This window comes from Nothobranchius furzeri, chromosome 14 (assembly GCF_043380555.1).
Source record: "Nothobranchius furzeri strain GRZ-AD chromosome 14, NfurGRZ-RIMD1, whole genome shotgun sequence".
Lineage (NCBI taxonomy): Eukaryota > Metazoa > Chordata > Actinopteri > Cyprinodontiformes > Nothobranchiidae > Nothobranchius > Nothobranchius furzeri.
The window spans coordinates 16,061,474-16,077,805 of NC_091754.1; the positions used below are offsets into that span (position 1 = coordinate 16,061,474).

At 41.5% G+C, this 16,332-nt stretch overlaps 1 protein-coding gene across 2 annotated transcripts in view; it reads left to right on the forward strand.

The window, feature by feature from the left end:
• The window catches only part of erbb4b (erb-b2 receptor tyrosine kinase 4b), a 453,698-nt gene that overhangs the window by 123,641 nt on the left and 313,725 nt on the right, over positions 1-16,332 (forward strand). The window lies entirely within an intron of this gene.

The window sequence follows — 16,332 nt, forward strand, 5'->3', positions numbered from 1 at the left end:
GGTGAAAGAAGCACCTGCTGCACAACTTAAAGTAGATTCCTAGGATAAGAGCACTCAAAAGTATACAAAATCACGACTTGAGGTAAAATGACAAAACTGGATAGAAGATTGAACCTACAAACTGAGAAATGCATATAGAACAATTATAATTAAGCATCCTCTAATTTCTTAAATGTGTGGTTTACTCATTTATTCAATACATTTGCAGTGTTCTCTAGTGTAAATCAAGGCCTGATGAGTCATAAAAAAGCTACGATGCTCTTGTTGTGACATGCAAAAGTTTGCTGGTGTAGATGTGGGCTGGAAACAGCACGATTACTCATTATTATTAATCATTTGCACACACCTTGCTTCTGATTGGCCAACAGAACGTGTTCAGCCATTATGTAAAGTCACAATCACCAAGACACTCTCTGCTCTCTTTCCGTGTTTCAATTTTTTTTGTTAAAGTCTGTCTGTGGGCAGGCACGAGACGAGATGGGCGAAGCCATGAATTCAAATTCACAGTGTGACATAGATATGTGAGGATTTTCAAATCGTAGTGTTTCAACATTTATTTTCCATCAGAAGTTAACGCAGGAAGTAGGCGTAGAAGACTGTCTTCATGTTCTGCATGTATGAAAAACTCAGACTGACTGATTATAATAAGACATAATAATAAAAAATGTTTTCTCAGTCAACCACGCATTTAATTTTTTGTAACTATAGAGAATTTGAATAAAATACGCAACTTTCCAAAAGTTCCCAAGTTCCCAAAAGCCTCTCCCCTGGCCTATACAGCAAAACAAATGGTTTACATGAGTGATGACCAATAAAGTTGTGTATGAAGAGGGAACTGTCGGTCAATGAGAATGCGCCCCAGTTCCCAGCATACACTGTGGGTCATGTGGACGTGCCTCAGTCAGCTTAGAACACCAAAATAACTTGAATGATAACTCAACCTAAATATAATTAATGCACCATACCATACCATGCTCTTTCGACCTTTCAGGAAGGAGCTGAAAGTGATGCCTCATACCACACATGTGCAAACAAATGACACTGTAACACTAATGGACAGGCAATGGTTTTGATATGTTCTTCCTCAGACACACCTGATTCTAATAAATATGCAGCATTCAAGCAGGGAAACATTTAAAACCATCAGGAATCTGGCATGCTTGATGCTATCTGATGCTTACAGGCAAAACCAATCTGTAGTGTAAGGTTGAACTAAACACTGATCACTTAGCTCCAATTTTAGATTGAAGTTTACAGACCGATATGCTGGATGTATCAATCATACTCTGCAAATCCAGGAGTGAGAGAGCTTTTAGATTGGCAAGGCTAACTTTGGAATGCATAGCTGTTTCAGGTCTGACAGGCCTCCTTCTTCTCAGTTTTGAAATGTTGTTTGAAGACCCATTTTTATTCTTTGACCTTTAATAGTGTGGCTTGTATTGTTTTTTGTATACAGATTGACTTGTTTTATTGTGTGGTTTTAATGGACAGCTCTTTGCTGAACTTTTTTGTAATGTGAAGGTGCTTTGCAAATAATATGGTATGGTAGAGCAGGGGTGGAGGCTATAGGCGTTCAGATTTCAAAATCTTCTCCTCCCCTTGATGACACCATGCTACAGACCCCAGATTTAAGACCTATTAAAACCTTTCTTTGTTTTGGGGGAAGCGGCTGGTGTTGACAAATTGAGGATAATAGATGCACGGGCTAAGACTGAATAAAAATGGGTTCTGTTCAAATGCTGAGCAGTAGCTCAGGAGGTAGAGAGGGTTGTCCAGTAATCGGAAAGTTGCAGCTTTGATCCTGACTCCCACCAGACTTGTTGCTGTTGTGTCCTTCGACAAGACACTTAACCCACCTTGCCTGCTGGTGGTGGTCGGAGGAGCCAGTGGTGCCAGTGATCGACAGGCCTCGCCTCTGTCTGTACGCCCCAGGGTAGCTGTGGCTACATCATAGCTCATGCCCACCAGCGTGTGAATGGGTGGATGACTGATTGTGTTGTGAGGCACCTTTAGGGGTGGTAGAACCCTCAGAAGGTGGTAAACACATAAAGGCCCCTTACTTTCTTAAATGTTGGATGACATATTTGATTTTGAATTATAGTTGATGAGATTTGTTTCCAGGATGTTTACTTAAATATGACAAATAACTGTTCAACACGATGAACTAAAAGCAGAATATAAACAACAAATACAGTTTGTGGTATCTAAGTCCCTTTGCTAAATTTCTGCTCACCCTTATGGAGACAACTTATGGAGCAATTAGGCTCAAGCAAATATGGCCAAACCTTGCAGATGCAAATAAATTCTTAACATAAAAATTAAGTGGAAAAAACCATATATCTGTTACTTTAAATACCACCCACCCCCCACCCCCCCACCACCACACACACACACACACCCTTCTTGTCTTAATAAATAATTCATGACCAGTAAAGTTCTAACAGTCCTTTAACCTTTACTAATTGATGTCTGTCAATTTCATCTTAAATCACCTGAAATTACTTGCTATGTTACAAGCAACTTCCTTCTTTGATAGTCTATTCAGGCAGATAATTAAGACAAAACCTGAACTCACACAATCAGGATAAAGATCAAGATTTTCATGATGTATCTAGAAATGTATTGACCGTAAGCTCTATAGCAGATCTCATGAGACCATACAGGTGCTGGCCAGTAAATTAGAATATCATCAAAAGGTTGAAAATATTTCAGTAATTCCATTCAAAACGTGAAACTTGTACATTATATTCATGCAATGCACACAGACCAATGTATTTCCGATGTTTATTACGTTTAATTTTGATATTTATAGGTGACAACCAATGAAAACATCAAATCTGGTATCTCAGAAAATTAGAATATTCTAAAGGCCAATGAAAAAATGTTTGTTTCTCTAATGTTGGCCAACTGAAAAGAATGAACATGAAAAGAATGTGCATGTATAGCACTCAATACTTAGTCGGGGCTCCTTTTGCCTCAATAACTGCAGTAATGCGGCGTGGCATGGACTCGATCAGTCTGTGGCACTGCTCAGGTGTTATGAGAGCCCAGGTTGCTCTGATAGTCGTCTTCAGCTCCTCTGCATTGTTGGGTCTAGCGTATTGCATCCTCTGCTTCACAATACCCCATAGATTTTCTATGGGGTTAAGGTCAGGCGAGTTTGCTGGCCAATCAAGGACAGGGATACCATGGTCCTTGAACCAGGTGCTGGTGGTTTTGGCACTGTGTGCAGGTGCCAAGTCCTGTTGAAAGGTGAAGTCTGCATCCCCATAAAGTTGGTCAGCAGCAGGAAGCATGAAGTGCTCTAAAACTATGGCAAGCCAAATGAGCATTTATTCTGATATCAGGATATCAGCCAGAATTGTCATGAACATGTAAGCCATTTCTATCCACTAGTTAACTAGTTAGACATGTTTGTGTCAACTAGTTAAATAGCGACAGCCTAAATGTCAACTAGTTAACTAGTAAGGCCTAAATTCTCTCTAGTTAACTAGTTAAAATGTTTCATATCTTACTAGTTAACTAGTATTGCTCAGTGTGTTCACTAGTTAACTAGTGGACAGATCAATGTCCACTAGTTAACTAGTTAAAACACATTTAGTTTTTACTAGTCAACTAGTAAGGTACAAAAACTCGTACTAGCTGACTACTGAATGTAAAAATCTCACTTGTTAACTTTGCCCAATTTGGCCAGCCGCTTGAGCATTAATTCTGATATCTTGTCAACAGGTCAACTAGTTAACTAGTGAGGGTCAAACTGTACACGCTAGTTAACTAGTGAACACATTTTGACCTTCACTAGTTAACTAGTTGACACAAAAATGGCTCATTAGTTAACTAGTAAAGGCCAAAATGCATACCAGTCAGCTAGTTGAAGGTATTTGTGTCTCACTAGTTAACTAGTCAGGGTCAAAATGAGCCCACCAGTTAACTAGTGGGAGACGGAAATGTTCACTAGTTAACTAGTGAACACATTTTGGCTTCACTAGTTAACTAGGTGACACAAAATGGCTCACTAGTTAACTAGTAAAGGCCAAAATGCATACCAGTCAGCTAGTTGAAGGTTTTTGTGTCTCACTAGTTAACTAGTGATGGCCAAAATGTGCACACCAGTTAACTAGTGACAGAAGAAATGCCCACTAGTTGACTAGTGAACACATTTTGGCTTCCTAGTTAACTAGGTGACACAAAAATGGCTCACTAGTTAACTAGTAAGGGCTAAAATGCATACCAGTCAGCTAGTTGAAGGTTTTTGTGTCTCACTAGTTAACTAGTGACAGTTCAAAGTGTCCACATGTTCACTAGTGAAGGCAAAACTCCTAACTAGTTAAGTAGTTGGAGTAGGGCAGTGCCACTAGTTAACTAGTGAACCATTAATGACTCACTAGCTAGCTAGTTGATTGTAGCAGGCTCACTAGTTACCTAGTTGATGCATCCATTGTCCAAACTAGTTAACTAGTGAGGACATAAATGTATACTAGTAAACTAGTTCAAGCCTACATTCACACTAGCTAGCTAGTTGCACAGAATTCTAATTAGGAGGCAGAGAATTTCTCAAATTGAGGCTTTCTATTGGCTCACTATGTTAAAATAAAATATGACAACCAATCACAGTGCGGAATTTTGCAAAATCCCACCCCAAACATTTGCATGCGGCACACAAGTTAACATGCTGGCCAGAGGAACCTCAGCTAGTAAACTAGTAGTGGCTTCAGTGTGACACTTACATGTAAACTTGTGAAGGCGGAACTGCTCACTAGTTAACTAGAGAGGGTACAAATGTCCACTAGTTAACTAGTGAGGTGCAAAATAAGTGTCACTAGTTCACTAGTGGGCCCCAAAACGCCCACAAGTTAACTAGTAGGGTGTGGATATGCTCACTAGTTAACTAGTGAGGTGCAGATTTGCTCACTAGTTAACTAGTGCACCCTTAAGCGCCCACTAGTTAACTAGTAAGGTGCAAAAAAGCATCACTAGTTAACTAGTAAGGTGCAGATATGCTCACTAGTTAACTAGTGGGCCCCAAAACGCCAACTAGTTAACTAGTAGGGTGCGGATTTGCTCACTAGTTAACTAGTGAGGCGCAGATATGCTCACTAGTTAACTAGTGACGTGCGGATTTGCTTACTAGTTAACTAGTGAGGCGCAGATATGCTCACTAGTTAACTAGTGAGGTGCGGATTTGCTCACTAGTTAACTAGTGAGGTGCGGATTTGCTCACTAGTTAACTAGTGAGGTGCAGATTTGCTCACTAGTTAACTAGTGAGGTGCGGATTTGCTCACTAGTTAACTAGTGAGGTGCGGATTTGCTCACTAGTTAACTAGTGAGGTGCAGATATGCTCACTAGTTAACTAGTGAGCATATCTGCACCTCACTAGTACCTCACTAGTTAACTAGTGAGCATATCTGCACCTCACTAGTTAACTAGTGAGGTGCGGATTTGCTCACTAGTTAACTAGTTGCATCTAAAAACACATACAAGCTGACCATTTTTGTCCACTAGTTAACTAGTGGAACAATTGAAATTTCACCAGTTTACATGTGTGGCAGTGCAGCAGCTCACTAGTTAACTAGTGCCTGAAACACAAATTATGCATATTCTAATGAGAAGGCGGGCAGAAGACTCCTGTTGGGTATAAGAATCCCACCCAGTCTAAAACGTATGTGCTGTGGCCTCACAATCACATACTGATGGGTGTCCCTGAGCGCCAAGGCTTGCACTCATTAGTCATGGTTTGACACCTACTGGTTGGTCGTTGCGGCGGGTTCGAATCCCGCAGATGGCATTCCGCAATTGCTGTAACATTATTTATTTTCTCTTTGTGTTGTAATGTTCAAAGTTTTATTGTTTTACTGCTTTTATTCCCCCCTCCCAAATCAAGTAAAGCACCTCGTTTGGTGTCGTGTAAGGGAGATCAGTTGGCGAGTTCAAGTCCCATTGAGGAGAATTGGAATTTAGTGTGCCAGTAATTTTATTGTAGTTCATTTTTGTTTGGTATTGAAAGTTTGGTATTGAAAAAGGCTATATTAAAAATAATTATTGATATATATATATATATATATATATATATATATATATATATATATATATATATATATATATATATCTCCATCCATCCATCCATCCATCTTCCCAAGAAATAGATCAAATGACACTGAGGGAAAAAACTGTGGTTATTTTGGAGAGGGTGCTGGCTGCAAAACCACAAAGGCGGAGCTGCACCCCGCCCATTCACGCAAACTCAGCCTAGCCCACTGACTTCCGTTTTTGTTTTCAACTTTATCGCAAACTGACCTGACCCACATGAATTACGGCTGTTACTAGTTTACAGTCGTTAATGCTATGTTCTATACTCCAATTAAACAAGATAAATATAACTTGCTACATGACAAAGACTGAATATATCTCGAAATGAAAAGGTTTCTTTTAGCGAATATCTGCCTACAGCTGGTCTAATAAAAGTGGTGTACAACAGCACTTCAGTCAATTGAATGGCCTCTGGTAGTCTAGTGGTAAAATCGTCTGAGTTGGTTTTTGCTTTCCCCTCAGCTGATGCTGGTTCGATTCTCGGTGGGGTCATCAGCAGTCTATTTAGCCACATTCAATTTGTTTATATTTTAGTTGTAATGTTTCTTTTCAGCAAAATATTTATGTCGCTAAAAGTTCTTTGAATTTGGTCGTTCCTAAACAGCATTTTAGTTGAAACTCTGCTCACAAATGGACTCACACTGGCTAAATAAACGAATAAATAAATAAATAAACACATTATATGTTAAACGGTATACCAGTAAATTGTTGTAAACATAGTACTGGCAAGTGTAGCTAGAAATGAAGAAAAGAGGTTGTAAACTACCTAAAACTTACACTACTCAGAGGCGAAACAGCATGTCAACCTGACTCCATAACCACTACACCACCACATCTGTTATAAATCAAGTGGCGTTACATGTAATTGTGCTGCCCAGTGTGTCTCTGAGATGGGATGTATGGTTTATTGGCGGTGTCTCAGTAGAAGTCATTTCAGAAATAATTTGTCAGAAAATTCACAGAATATCCAGATTTGAGAACCAAGACCAGACCCGCTTCGGGGGAGGAGACCAAATTGAAGCTGAGATGGGAGGAAAATGCATGAATGAGGCTAAAAATGGCTTTGGCGTGTTTCTTATGAGGAAATGACAATATAACATGATTAAAAGTTCCAAAAGTTAGATTTTTAATTATATGGAACCTTTACAAAAACTGTTCAATTAACTTCTCAACTCCGTCCTCAATCTCGCATTTTTTAGCTACAACACCCTCTTTGGTTCCAGAATGCTATCAAGTCTGACAACTGGAAGGAATTAGACTGACTCTAATGGAATGGGCGGGGCTGATTCTGGAATGGGCGGGGCTGACTCTGGTGCAGCTCCACCTTCTGGTGCAGCTCCGCCTTTGTGGTTCTGCAGCAAGCACCACTTGTTATTTTGAGCTAGTACCAGAAGACAGTGTAACCTTTTTTAGTTCTCTCCAGTCAAAACAAAACTTTAGACTTTTTTCTTTTTTAAATTTAACAGGGAACAGCAATCAATTGAACAGGGAACTGCAACCAGTAGTCACACAACAAAATAAAATCACACAAACAAAATAAAGTTACTCTCCTTTTTTCTTGGTGTCTGAAAAGGGCAGGGAAAACCATCAGACTCCAGTCACCCATCGAATGGACTCTTCACCCTCCTGCCCTCTGGGAAGCGCTACAGGAGCCTATGGACTAAGACTACCAGGTCCCGAAACAGTTTCTTCCCCACAGCTGTCAGACTCCTAAACTCTGCCTGCTGACATAACACCCCAAACCAGCAGCACGCTACATAAACTCTGTAGAAACAAGAAAGCCCTGCAAATCGATGCAGAGCGTCGCGGGATATGCCTGACTGGTCATATATATTACCTCTCATGACACTGACCTCTGACCCTATGAACTTGTGTATGTGATGAGTTTATTTACCTTTGATAGGGAGTTATGACCTCTGATTTTGTCAAAATCCTTCAACCCGTTCAGGAGATATTGCACACAAAAGCCAAATTTTCATATATATGGCCTCACACAACCTTGACCTTTGACCCTATGAGGTTTTGTACCTCATGAGTTTATTTACCTTAGATAGGGAGTTCTCACCTGCGATTTGGTCAAAGTATTTCAACCTGTTCAGAAGATATTGCACACAAAAACCAATTTTTCATATATACGGCCTCACACGACCTTTACCTTTGACTCTATGAGGTTGTGACCTGATCAGTTTATCTACCTTTGATAGGGAGCTATCACCTCTGATTTGGTCAAAATCATTCAACCCGTTCAGGCAATTTTTGATATATATATGACCTCACACAACCTTGACCTTTGACCCTATGACATTGTGTTCCTAATCAGTTCATGTACCCTTCATAGTAATAAAATACACAGGCGAGGGTCCGACTCTCTGGAGGACGCCATGTTGGATTCTATGTTTATTTAGCTGTATTTATGGTTTTGCTGGTGGTTTTTGACTCCTTTGAAAACTGTGCAACAACACTCTTCTTCTTCCTTTTCTCGTGTGTTATTTGGCGGATGGCACTCAACATAAAAAGATGCATTTCTCAAACAATTAATGTATTGGAGCGTGAACCTGAGTCATTAATCTCATATCCTAATTTGAGAGTTACAGCTAGAGTCCAGAGAGTTTTGTTGGCTTTATGAGCATTAGTTAGTAAGGTCCTCACTTGAACAAAAAATACAGCTTGTTTGCAGTGACTTTGGTATTTACTACCCCCTATTGCCAGAAATCTACACACTTTCCCTTTAAGCGCGTTGTCTCTTTAAGACTGGTCCTGGGTGACATTGGAGTTTACAGCGAGGCCGTAGAAATTCTCTGTCTGGATATTTATTGTGGAGATTAATGGACTAAAATGGGTTGCTGCACCGTGACTGTCTTCTCCTTTTTTTGGAGAGTAAAAACTATATTTTAGTTTTTAAATGCTGCCGCTGCACCGTATTAAGAAATCATATTACTGGTTGGTTCGAAATGGGTTGAAATGTTCACATTTCTTCTTTGCTTTACATGCTGATCACTAAAGCGTGCTTTAATTAATATTGCGTTTTCGTAAAACGTAAGAGCAAACAAGGGGGATTTTAATTGACAAAAATAATAAAATCAGCACATTTCCAAGCCAACTGCGGTTAACATTGGCACGTCGGCTTGAAAAATATCTCCTTTTTGCCGTAAATAACAGACATTTCATAGCTGTTGTGGGTTATGTATGTGTTCATCAGTGCTTGAGAACTGTAACTTTGGGGAGCGGGTCGTAATTGTGGGCTTTTAATGCGGTGCTGTCTGTGGCGAGGTGTTGGTAGGGTCTGATCGGAGCTGCAGCCAGAGCGTTTCTCCCGACCAGCGGCTGCTGGGAGCTGGTCCACGGTGAAGCAGCCCACGCAGCCGAATGAGGGCTTCCCGGCTAAGAGCTGACCGCAGCGGCCCCGACGACCGCGGGCCAGCGACCCGAGAAATAACATGGGGAGTCCTGCTGCTGCCTGCTGTTGTTTGTTTTCCGTAGTAAATACCTGAATATGCAGAGACTCAACAGGTCATTCAGTTGTGTGGTATCATTCAGATGATCAAATGAAATGTTGCAACATTAATATCAGTTTACCTGATCTTGATCAATAATCACATTGATGAATTGGTGCATGAATAACTACAGACCCTGCTTCCTGCAGCAGCTTTTTCTGCTCTAGATTTATGATCTGCTATTTGTATATTTCAAGGAAAAAGACGGAAATGGCATTAATTATTTAGATTTATTTGTGGATTTTTTTGTCGATGTTAACCCTGTTGTGTCTCAGTTCATGAAGCTGTTTTCAATGTTTCCCGCGATGCGAGCAGCTGATTGTGCAGCAGATGGCCGCGGATATGATCAATTTCGAAGTGCTAGTTCTGGATCAAGAGAAAGCCTGCTGTGCTGTGCCGATGATTTTATTTTGCGAGGATGGATTGAGGAAGGGGGACACACATGCTTAAATATCGACTGTCGGCAATAATCAGATTCATACTCATAAAATACTTGTTTACATGTTTTGTGTGTGTGTGTGTGTGTGTGTGTGTGTGTGTGTGTGTGTGTGTGTAACTCTGCCCACTAATCCGTTACGTATTTTGTTTCTTGTTGACATAAATACAAAAATTATGCAAAAGAAAAGAAGTGAAATAATGTACAAAACTAAAGTGTATGATCCAGTATCGAACCCACGACCTTCACCATTGCAGGCGAACGCGTTGGTCACTAGACCACCAGCACTAGGACCTACATCTCCACGCAAATTCATACCTTTAAAACACTATGAGTGCTGGCAGGCTTTACAGCATCGTATGTAAAATAGAGCCTTTTTTATCATTATAAACTTGTCGCTTCCGTACAAATGTGAAACAATATATCTGACGGAGATTTCTGCGGAGTTTCTGCACTTTCCTGTCAACAGAAACAGACATGCTGTCTGCCGCTGCCTTCCGCCTCCAGGCTTTTTCAGACTAATAACTGAAAACTAAAGACTGCACACGTTAACTGAACAAAGATTACAGCAATACACCACAACTTTCTCGCTACAAATATCGTCAAAACATATTTATGTGCTCAAACGATCTTAGTTTATCAAATTTTCTCTTAGAACAGCCTGAACAGAGTCCGCCATACTTTCTCTGTTTCTCAGTCCTACATGGACCAATCACATTGCTGTTCTGCATTTCTTCATTTGCATGTAAAGGCCGGATTTGCTCACTAGCTAACTAGTGAGCAGTACAGCGGTCGAACTAGTTAACATGTTACACAGAATGCCAGCCAAGTGTGTATTTATTCAAATTCCACAAATTTACTAGTTTTAGGGGCATTTTTCTGCAGCTAGTTAACTAGTGACAGTGTTTTGTGTTCACTACTTAACATGTAAGGCTCAGTTTGCCCTCTATAAGCTAGTGAGAAAAAATTATAATGCAGATATGCTCACTAGTTAACTAGTGAGTGCTTCCTGTCCCATTACAAGTGAACTAGAAAGGCCAAATATGTCAACTAGTTAACTAGTGAAGGTAAATTTGTCACTAGTTAACTAGTAAGAACACATTTTTACATAACAAGTAAACTAGATTGCTCCAAAAACAGCAACTAGTGTGCGTCTTGTGCGCACTAGTTAACTAGTGAGCATATCTGCACCTCACTAGTTAACTAGTGAGCATATCTGCACCTCACTAGTTAACTAGTGAGCAAATCCGCACCTCACTAGTTAACTAGTGAGCAAATCCGCACCTCACTAGTTAACTAGTGAGCAAATCCGCACCTCACTAGTTAACTAGTGAGCAAATCCGCACTTCACTAGTTAACTAGTGAGCAAATCCGTGCCTCACTAGTTAGCTAGTAAGCAAATCCGCACTTCACTAGTTAACTAGTGAGCATATCTGTGCCTCACTAGTTAACTAGTGAGCAAATCCGCACCCTACTAGTTAACTAGTTGGCGTTTTGGGGCCCACTAGTTAACTAGTGAGCATATCTGCACTTTACAAGTTAACTAGTGATGCTTTTTTGCACCTTACTAGTTAACTAGTGGGTGCTTTAGGGCACACTAGTTAACTAGTGAGCAAATCTGCACCTCACTAGTTAACTAGTGAGCAAATCCGCACATCACTAGTTAACTAGTGAGCATATCTGTGCCTCACTAGTTAACTAGTGAGCAAATCCGCACCCTACTAGTTAACTTGTTGACATTTTGGGGCCCACTAGTTAACTAGTGAGCATATCTGCACTTTACAAGTTAACTAGTGATGCTTTTTTGCACCTTACTAGTTAACTAGTGGGCGCTTTAGGGCGCACTAGTTAACTAGTGAGCAAATCTGCACCTCACTAGTTAACTAGTGAGCATATCCGCACCTTACTAGTTAACTTGTGGGCGATTTGGGGCCCACTAGTGAACTAGTGACACTTATTTTGCACCTCACTAGTTAACTAGTGGACATTTGTACCCTCTCTAGTTAACTAGTGAGCAGTTCTGCCTTCACAAGTTTACATGTAAGTGTCACACTGAAGCCACTACTAGTTCACTAGCTGAGGTTCCTCTGGCCAGCATGTTAACTTGTGTGCCGCATGCAAATGTTTGGGGTGGGATTTTACGAAATTCCGCACTGTGATTGGTTGTCATATTTTATTTTGACACAGGGAGCCAATAGAGAGTCTTAATTTGAGAAATTCTCCGCCTCCTAATTAGAATTCTGCGCAACTAGCTAGCTAGTGTGAATGTAGACTTGAACTAGTTTACTAGTATACATTTATGTCCTCACTAGTTAACTAGTTTGGACAATGGATGCATCAACTAGGTAACTAGTGAGCCTGCTGCCATCAACTAGCTAGCTAGTGAGCCATTAATGGTTCACTAGTTAACTAGTGGCACTGACCTACTCCAACTAGTTAACTAGTTAGGAGTTAAGCCTTCACTAGTTAACTAGTGTGCACATTTTGGCCATCAATAGTTAACTAGTGAGACACAAAAAACCTTCAACTAGCTGACTGGTATGCACTTTGGCCTTTACTAGTTAACTAGTGAGCCATTTATGTGACAACTAGTTAACTAGTGAAGCCAAAATGTGTTCACTAGTTAACTAGTGCACATTTATGTCTACCACAAGTTAACAAGTGTGCACATTTTGGCCATCACTAGTTAACTAGTGAGACACAAAAACCTTCAACTAGCTGACTGGTATGCATTTTGGTCTTTACTAGTTAACTAGTGAGCCATTTATGTGTCAACTAGTTAACTAGTGAAGCCAAAATATGTTCACTAGTTAACTAGTGCGCATTTATGTCTACCACAAGTTAACTAGTGTGCACATTTTGACCCTCACTAGTTAACTAGTGAGACAAATACCTTCAAGTAGCTGACTGCTATGCATTTCTGCTTTTACTAGTTAACTAGTGAGCAGTTTTTGTGTCAACTAGTTAACTACTGAAGCCTAAATGTGTTCACTAGTTAACTAGTGCGCATTTCTGCTGTCACTAGTTAACTAGTGGGCACATTTTCACCCTCGATATTTAACTAGTTGACACAAACATGTCTAACTAGTTAACTAGTGGACAGAAATGGCTTACATGTTCATGACAATTCTGGCTGATATCCTGATATCAGAATAAATGCTCATTTGGCTTGCCATATAAAACTTCCTGGTAGACGGCTGCATTGACCCTGGACCTCAGGAAACAGAGTGGGCCAACACCGGCAGATGACATGGCACCCCACACCATCACTGACGGTGGAAACTTTACACTGGACCTCATGCAACGTGGATTCTGTGCTTCTCCGCTCTTCCTCCAGACTCTGGGTCCTTGATTTCCAAAGGAAATGCAGAACTTGCTTTCATCAGAAAACATAACTTTGGACCACTCAGCATCAGTCCAGTCCTTTTTGTCCTTGGCCCAGGCGAGACGCTTCTTGCGCTGTTTCATGTTCAAGAGTGGCTTGACACACGGAATGCGACACCTGAATCCCATGTCTTTCATGAGTCTCCTCGTGGTGGTTCTTGAAGCGCTGACTCCAGCTGCAGTCCACTCTTTGTGGATCTCCCCCACATTTTTGAATGGGTTTGTCGTCACAATTCTCTGCAGGGTGCGGTTATCCCTAGAGCTTGTACACTTTTTTCTACCACATTTTTTCCGTCCCTTCGCCTGTCTGTTAATGTGCTTGGACACAGAGCTCTGCGAACAGCCAGCTTCTTTAGCAATCACCTTTTGTGTCTTGCCCTCCTTGTGCAAGGTGTCAATGATTGTCTTTTGGACAGCTGTTAAGTCAGAAGTCTTCCCCATGATTGTGGTGCCTTCAAAACAAGACTGAGGGACCTTTTAAAGGCCTTTGCAGGTGTTTTGAGTGAATCAGCTGATTAGAGTGGCAGCAGGTGTCTTCTATATTCAGCCTTTTCAGAATATTCTAATTTTTTGAGATACCAAATTTGGAGTTTTCATTAGTTGTCACTTATGAATATCAAATTTAAATGTAATGAACATTGGAAATACATTGGTCTGTGTGCATTGCATGAATATAATGTACAAGTTTCACGTTTTGAATGGAATTACTGAAATATTTTCAACCTTTTGATGATATTCTAATTTACTGGCCAGCACCTGTATGTAGACACACGGGTGTTTCGTACTATTCCCTGCAAAGTACATGTCAGCACCTCAAGAAATCTTTTATCTACTGGGAACATCTTACAAAACAGGGGGAGAAAACGGCATCATAGGGATCAATAAAGACAAACAGTTCGTCCTGAGGCAACACTATGTATAACAACTTCATCAGTGATTTTGAATGAACCTTGATGTTGTAGAACTTCTTTCAGGTCATAGAGAACAATCCAAATCTGTTGAAGTGAGAATAAAATCCAAGAAAAGCACTAAAATAAGACATTCCATAGAGTTTATCTATTTTTGTTGTTCAATAGCCATGAGTACAATAAGATACATTATGCTTAAAGGTGCAATATATAAGAAAGGCATCCTGTGGTTAAATTTGGTTACTGCAGCCCATTTTTCTAAATAAAAAGTTACTATCTCACTGCCTTTCTGTGAGTTTTATGGCTGTCGCCAATTACGGATCAGCACCAGAAGATTCTGGTTGACAAGCAAAGACAAGTCACACACAGTAAGTTGATTAGTAGATAAATACATTGTTATATCTGGTGTTAGCACTCTTGCTTGTTATACGGTAGGGAGCTCTTACTGCACTTATTACGGTAACATTCTTTCGGCATTGGAGGAAGTCTGGTTGTTTGCCATTCTGTTGTTAACTTGCTGTTATAGTTCTTAACGACTCAGTAACCCTCTGGAGTTGGTGGTATAATTAGCCACCTCATCAATACACAACACTATATTGGAGCAGGCGGAGGGAGACTAGGGGTTTTAGCACACCTCTGTTATTGTTTGGCTTCCTGGGGCTGGAGGCTAGGAGGGAGATCTGGCCGTCCGGTTGGGGTCTGGGGTGGTGGGTTGCTGTGCTCAGCGTTGGGCGGGGGAGCCTGCTCATCAGCACCCAAGCAGAAAGGGTCAAACTCTGGTAACCGGTGATGGTTGTACCCAATGTGCAGCAGTACCGGGACCAGAGTGAATAGGGTGTGTATGGGGAGCATGAGTGGGTGTCCGGTGTGCATTTTTGTAAGTCTTTGGTTGTATGTGTATGTGTGAGCATGAGGGAGGGAGTGTGTGACTGTGTTTGTGTATGACTGTATATGTAAGGTGGGGCCTTTGACTCCTCTCTTCTCCTGGGACTTCTTTTTATGATATAGATCTTCGTCTCCCCTCCCCCTGCCACACCTGGTGTGGGGTGTGGTGCCATGGTCTGCCTGAGTGTTCGTGGCTCCCGGGTCAGAGGGTTTAAGATTTTTGGTGCCTACCTGATCAATCCCGGTGGCTGCCTGGTGGGGTCTGGGTCCCTGGGCTCTGCTGGGTCTCCGGCGGGGGTGGTCACCCCTGAGTCCCGGGTCGCTGGGTCCCGGGCTCGGCCGGCTAGGGGGTGGGAGGCTGCGGGCGGGCCTGTGGGCTTGCCGCTGATATCTCCAGGGGCTCTGCCGGCTGCTGGTTGTGGCCCCCCGGGGCGATCCTCTGTGCCTCTCGAGGGGGGCGGGGGCCTTTCTGGTTGCAGCCTCCTTGGGGTTCCTGTGTTCTGGGGCAGTGCCTGGATCTTTGGGACTTGGAGCTCCCCCCGTCTCCTACGCATCTTTGGGGGGCGGATCTGTGGTCCCTCACACTCTCTGTTGGACGCTCCTATAGAGAAACCTTACATAAGCAAGTGCGTGTACACACACAGGTGCTCTCAAAAGTATGGGCTTGGGCACGTTCAACACATGTCTTAAGGCTGTCGTTGCCACTAAATGCACTATGATTTATTATCATGTGATTGTTCAGTTAAACAATGTTGATTTTATATTTCACCATCAGGTTGATGCGGCGATAGCTTGCTCCTGATGTATTGTTGTGTGTCCCATTTTGTTTTTCTTCTATTCTTTCTCTTTCTGCAGGACTAGAAGCAGACTCTTGTTAATTATTGTTTATTTTTGTGGAACCACCCCCACCTTTTGTCTTTTCCTTTGTCTTTCACCTCTGACTCCGTGTGTGGTCGGAATTACAAAGCAATCAAAAACAATAACAATCAAGTTTTAAGTATCAGGCGTGACATTAAAAGCAGACACTTTGATGCTCCACCCGAGAGTAAATCTTTAAGGCTTGTCACCAGCATTGCAGAACTAAACAGAGGACGAGTCTGGCAGACCAGGCTACAATATAACCTTCCATCCAACAT